Here is a 7,213-nt window from a genome sequence, read left to right on the forward strand (position 1 = left end):
TACTTTATCTTCAACTGATGTCTAAGTTATAAATACATTCATCCATGAATATGTACACGTAAGGCACAATTCAGCGCTCTACCTGACAGTTAGCAAGAGAACGTCGCGGAAGTATGTTATACTCTGAGCGAGTCTAGTCATGGACTAGCTGAAACTGCGCAGTTTTCTGCTGAAGCCAGAAATGAACATCGTCATTCAGATACCATCTAGAGGTTCAACTTCTGACTGAATTTCTTGCAACACAGCAGCTGCTCGACTTCTTGTCGGGTAAGTGTTCACTTCTTAACCTACCTTGACCGTTCAGAACGTTGAACCCTGATTTTAGGAAAAATAGTTCAATTATTTTATGTATTAAAACCCGTGTCTGGCAAGCGTCTTTATACCTTGACACTTGCATTTGTGCACTTTTATTGTGCAGTAACTGAGCCAATGGTCAATGGCATGGCTGCAAGGAAAACCAAGTTTAGAGAAGAATGGTGGAATAAAATATCAACAAGCAAGAGATTTTCAACATTATTGTTTTAAAGTTGTCAGTTGAAAGATATCTAATTTGTAATCTCATTAAAAAAGTTCCGGGACGCGCTCAAACGGTTGCAGCTCTGCATTATTGAATGTGAAATACATCAATCAGACCAGCCAGAAACTGTAATTTAAGTTCATGAATTTTGAATTTGCCCTGCTGAATTTGAAAACGACTCACATTTTTCTTGGGGCTCATTGCAGGAAACTGGTATCTCAGGTGTTTAACAATGCATCTTTATACAATTTTGCTCACCGATATAAATACCTAAGATGAGCTTTTAGGTACAGTTGTAGCAAATGCACACTTTTTTTAATTAATGACCAAACAAAGAGAACAGTGATATGAATGTTACCCCCCGCGGGTTAGGGGGAGTCCCATATTGGTTGGGACGAGAAAGAATTTACCCGATGCTACCCAGCATGTCGTAAGAGGCGACTAACGGTTCTGTTTCTCCTTTTACCCTTGTTAAGTGTTTCTTGTATAGAATATAGTCAATGTTTGTAAAGATTTTCGTCAAGCAGTATGTAAGAAATGTTAAGTCCTTTGTACTGGAAACTTGCATTCTCCCAGTGAGGTCATGTATTGTACTACGTTGCAAGCCCCTGGAGTAATTTTTTGATTAGTGCTTTTGTGAACAAGAAACAATTAACAAGTGGCTCTATCCCATCTGCCCCCTTTCCCCTATCCCATCTCCCCCCTTTCCCCGTCGCGATATAACCTTGAATGGTTGAAAACGACGTTAAACACCAAATAAAGAAAGAATATGAATGTTGACCCCCCCCCCCTCCTATCGTGAACACACAATTGTTACGCAATAACAGTTAAATTAAGTATCCCGATGTAAAAATGATTCATGGATATACAACTATCATAAACACTTAAAATGAAATTGGGTGGTTACTTAACCCAACTTTGTGAGTCATTTTGTGTTTTTCTGTTATTGTTGTTGTGTAAAATGGTTTACGTCGTGCTGAGAGATAAGCGCTTATAATGTAGCTGCATAGTCTAATGCATTTTGTTTCTTTTTAAACCACAACCATCATTTTGTGCATAGGAGTGGGGGCAACATTTGTATGATTAATGCAAAAAAACTGTTTGCGATGTTCCCTTACACTTTGCTCAAATGTTGCATACATGCTCGTCTCAGTTATTTACACAAGTGTGCACACGTCTTTGAAGATGGGTTGAAGTAAATTCACATTTAAGAAAAAAATTATGAACGCTATGTATCTACGTACGTACGTTTACCAATCAATCAATCAATGAGGCTTATATCGCGCATATTCCGTGGGTACAGCTCTGCAGTGATGCCGTGTGAGATGAAATTTTATACGGCCAGTAGATTGCAGCCATGTCGGCGCATATTTACCTTTCACGGCCTTATTCCAAGTCACACGGGTATGGTAGACAATTATTAACTGTGCCTAAGCAATTTTGCCAGGAAAGACCCTTTTGTCAATCGTGGGATCTTTAACGTGCACACCCAATGTAGTATACACGGGGGGTGGTTCGGACACCGAAGAGAGTCTGCACACAAAGTTGACTCTGTGAAATAAATTTCTGCCGAACCTGGGATCGAACTCGCGCTGACAGCGGCCAACTGAATACAAATCCAGCGCGCTACCAACTGAGCTATATCCCCGCCCCGTATACCAATCAACAGGTCATCCTTTTCGGTGTCAAGGTATTCGAGGACGACAAATTGAATATGAAATTATAACTGAGACTGAAAATCTGAATGCCAGAAAAGGAAAGATAGAGAAAGTGTATGAACGCTTTGTATCTACGTACGTATACCAATCAACAGGTCGCACTTCCCGGTGTCAAGGTGTTCGGGGACGACAAATTAATTATTAAATCATAACTGAGACTGAAAATCTAAATACTAGCAAAGGAAAGGAGTTTTAATAAGAAAACAAATCTCGAAAAAACAAATCTTGTAATAACGACTGGTTGGGTAAAAAGATTCGATGTTGCATCGTTCTTTGTCTTGTTTATATGATCAACCAAAGATAACAGCTGTTGTACACTGTCATAATTATACATACGTGAATATCAGTGCACATACATAACTTTATTGTGTTAAACCCGCCTTTGGCGAGTCAGAGTGACATTCTGCATTCAAGTTTGAAAAGGTACTTTCTATTCAGCTTACAAGGAGCTAGGGTCTCGCATCGCTGCAGATGAAAAGACGGCTTCAAGTTACCGCACACAGTTTTGAAATAAACGTGCAGGGCGTATTGTAACTTGCCAGGTCGAGTAACGCATCGATGTGTTTCTAATAATAACTTTCTGACTGAAAAAGCTTTACCTGGATAGTAGACTAGGCTCCTGTGGCTTTGTGGTGTGCTTCCGAACAACGTTTGAAATCTTGAAAAAACTTTTGAACAGTGGGGCTAAGAAGTGATTCTTGTGTGACTCATTACTAACAGCTATTGGTTTAAACAGTGTTTTATTCAACAATAATTAATAGATACAATACATTCTGGTTTAGAATCAACTACAAGCTATAAGCTTATAGTGATGATCCTAACAGCTATTGTTTTTTCGGCGTAGCAATAGTGTCCGATATTTTAAAAAGACAAGTATAATGCCGACAAGTCGAAGACGACTTTACCTCCTCGACTTTCAAACCTCATCTCACTTACAGATTCGTTCTTTAAGTTAAGCTGCCTTTTGGGCAAGTGGGTCATCTCGGGACAAAGCATAAGTATAGCTGTCTTCGGCTCATTTGCGACATACACGACGAATGGGGCAAAACGGAAATCTAATTCGACTCACTGTCGGAGATCTGAACAGACAATAAGACCATCCCTCAGCGTGGACACACATTGACAAAGCAACAGTGTCCCCTGTGCATAGTAGCAATGTTTTGATGAACACATCTGTTGGCAAACACTGGGAGCAATCTGTGAAATCAATTCATTTACTCTGCACAGAAAGCTGTCAGGATGCTGGATTGTTGCCATGTTTGTTTGTTTGTTCGTTTGTTTGTTTGTTTGTTTGTTTGTGTGTTTGTTTGTTTGCTTAACGCCCAGCCGACCACGAAGGATCATATCAGGGCGGTGCTGCTTTGACATATAACGTGCGCCACACACAAGACAGAAGTCGCAGCACAGGTTTCATGTCTAACCCAGTCACATTATTCTGACACCTGACCAACCCGTCCTAGCACTAACCCCCATAATGCCAGACGCCAGGCGGAGGGAGCAGCCACTAGATTGCCAATTTTAAAGTCTTAAGTATGACCCGGCCGGGGTTCGAACCCACGACCTCCCGCTCACTGGGCGGACGCCTTACCACTAGGCCACCGTGTTGCGGTGCCTGTGAGGGGACGCGGGCTGAACATTCTATTCGTGCAAAACAAAAATGTGCAAATGTGCTGGAAACCAGACACCAGTCTAGTCAAGAGTTTCACACTGTGTAAAACTTGAGGCTCTTGTCTACACCTTTCGCAGGAGCCCTTGGTCCAAATTTAGACATGCATTCAGTCTGAGCTTCATAATCATATACATGTTGCGCATTTCTCTGGTGGACTGTTTATCAGTACAGTTTTAACTAACAGTATTTATTTACATTTCCGTGGCAAATTTGCTGAAGGCTCTAATACTAGAAGATGTTTGGTGGCTTGTTGACAGACCAGGTTTATTGTTGGTCCGAGGGGGGCTTATCGTCTTCGGTTTCATCTTTATCGACCAAGACCGACGGCCGGGATGGATAAAGATGCAAACCGAAGGCGATATGCTCCCCGAGGATTTAAAAACTGGGAGACAATTTAAAAGTATTACCATCAGCATGCTATTTTTATTTGTTTTAAACCCCGGTGATATGAGTTTCCTTGGGAAAAGTCCACTGATCTAACAGTGGAAAAGTCTACACTACCCATCATACAAAAGTAGGCAGATGCGTTTGAGGGCAGATCTTTCTGTTGATTGTAAAACCAATTATATGACTGAAAAGGCCATTCATTCCCCTACCTTATTAAATAAAACAGATTGACTTTACATGACACAGACTCCCCTCAAAATCAAATTCGCAAAATCAAAGTGCCTGCGTTAAAATCGACAAAAATCCAAACAACTGAAACGAAACATGTTCTGCATGTCATCATACAGAACATATATATACGGTATATTTCAATGACTTTTTACGCATTGCCTTAATTCAAACTGTTAGTGATTTGTGCACACCTTTCATAAACTACACACGGAGCCTTAAGTCATTTGAAATATTAGCTGTTATGCGACATGCCAGAAAGTGCTTTTAAAATAAAGAAGTACCTTGTCCGACTGAACAGAAAAATTAAAAAATTAGCAGTCATTATGAAAAATGAAAGCTTCAAATTACACTTTAGTTTAATACATTTTTAATGATGGCTCTTCACAGCGCACTTGTTTAAACGCGCACAAAAAGTCTTGGAAAATGCTCTTTCAAGACCCATGATCAGCTAAGCGTGTCGGCAGGGAGCTTCGTTAGGCGTATACTGGCATTTTCGCTCAGCGCACTGAATGAGTCAACTTCTTAAAGATTACTTTCGCGTTGAAATCCTCATACCTCTATGTCTGATAAAATTTGTACATAAAATGTTTGTATGTGGCGCATCTGTTGTTTGTCTTTAAGATAACAACACATTTTTTTCAGATGAATCAGCAAAGACCTACCGTCAATTAAATAACTCTTTCTGTCATGTCGAATAACAGCAGAACCAATGTATAAAATGACGTAAACTTGTGTATGTAATTCACGACATGTGTTAACACAAATCACCGAAAGTTTGAAGGCAATGTGTTGAAGAGTTACTGAAATATTCCGTTTTTTTGGTCCCATTGCCCACTAAAACGGCTTGAAAAACCACCTTTCATGGCTTCTCAGAGGAATGACACCTATACCATTCATCATGCCATAATGTCATTGTTAGATAAGATGTGTTAACAAAACTGACTGTGTTGGATGCAAATTAGATTGTTCTTTCCACTGATAGGCAGAACATGTTTTGTTAAGTAGTTCTAATATTTTGTTAATTTTAACGCGGGAACCTTGATTTTGCGAATTTGACTTGGGGTGGTGTCTGTGTTGTAGGTCGTACGGTATAGACGTGACTACGTAATGAAAACTCAAACTGTTTTCTGAATAAAGTAGGAAAATAAATAACATTTTCAATTATTTAACTGGGTTTACAATCAACAGCCTCATCAGAAAGATCTGCCCCAAAACGCATCTGCCTATTTTTTTGTATACGAGTAGTGTAGATACTTGAGTAGCAGGTCCAACTTCGACTCCATACATTTTGTGAGAATGACCAGGCATGCCTTCATGATAAGAGTTACCTTCCCTGAATGTATAACCAAGTTATAGTTACCTCCCTTTGCTTCTTTCCGTCTAGTTTTTCTCCTCATAGGAGCAAAAGAGAATCTCGCATAGCACTTGCATTATGTGCTTGCTACGATTGAACAGTGGGAGTTGAACTGGCCTTGCACTATTTAGGCTGTATTCAATAAAGGGGAAGTTCATAATCTGAGAAAGGAAACAATGAATCAAGAAACCCGGGTGCAGTTCAAATTACGTTTCTTTCAGATTCTAACGCAAATACAATGACACATTTTGGGAAGTAAACTAAGAACGTATCAGTATGTGTTAATTAAAGAAATCGTTGTGAGTTGATTATTTGTCGGATAACATCAGACTTGTTTTTGTAAAGACATGGTCCTGTAACGGCACAGTGTTCCTGTATTTAGACATCCCTGCTAAGATGAATATAGGACATATCAAACAGTATTTCAAAATCTGAACACATTACCAGGACAAATATCTATCAAAATCCAGAGGAATGTTTTTTGTAATGAGAAAATGTATGCACTTAATGTATCTAATATTAGCGTACGTATATCAGCCCAGAGGTCGTCCTTTCCAGTATCAAGGTATTCAGGGACGACAAATTAAAAATCAAATAATAAACAAGTGAGACTGAAAATCTAAATGCTAGAAAATAGAAAGAATGTTGGCAGGTGAACAAAACCGAGAAAACAAATATGGACAAGAAAGAATTAAAACACCACAAACACCAATTCAAAACAGTTTAAAGAATGGTTGGGTAACAAGAGTCGATGTTGCTTCGTTCTTTGTTTTGTTATGATCATACAACCAAAGAAAATAAGTGTCGTACACTGTCGTATACATACGTGAATACCAGTGCGCATACATAACTTTATTGTGTAAGAACCCGCCTTTGACGAGTAAGTGTGACATTCTCAGTTCAAGTTTGAAAAGGAACGTTCTATTCAGCTTACAAGGAAGGTCAGTCTCGCATCGCTGCAGATGAAAACACGGCTTCATGGTGTTTCGTAACTTACAAGGTCGAGTAACGTCTCGGTGGTTCTGAAAATAATTTGCTGACTGAAAAAGCTTTACCTGAATAGTAGACTAGGCTCCTATGGCTTTGTGCTGTGCTTCGAAACAACAGGTTTGAAATCTTGCAAAACTGTAAAGTAGAACAGTGGGGATAAGAAGTAATTCTTTTGTGACTCATTACTAACAGCCATTGATAGTGTTTTATTCAACAACTAATAGATACAATACATTATGAGCATGATTAGAATCAACTAGAAGTTGTAAGCTTATAGTGATGATCCTAACAGCTAGTGTTTTTTCAGCGTAGCAATAGTGTCCAATAGTTTGTCAAGACAAGAATAC

The sequence above is a fragment of the Littorina saxatilis genome, linkage group LG16, assembly GCF_037325665.1.
Source record: "Littorina saxatilis isolate snail1 linkage group LG16, US_GU_Lsax_2.0, whole genome shotgun sequence".
Taxonomy (NCBI): domain Eukaryota; kingdom Metazoa; phylum Mollusca; class Gastropoda; order Littorinimorpha; family Littorinidae; genus Littorina; species Littorina saxatilis.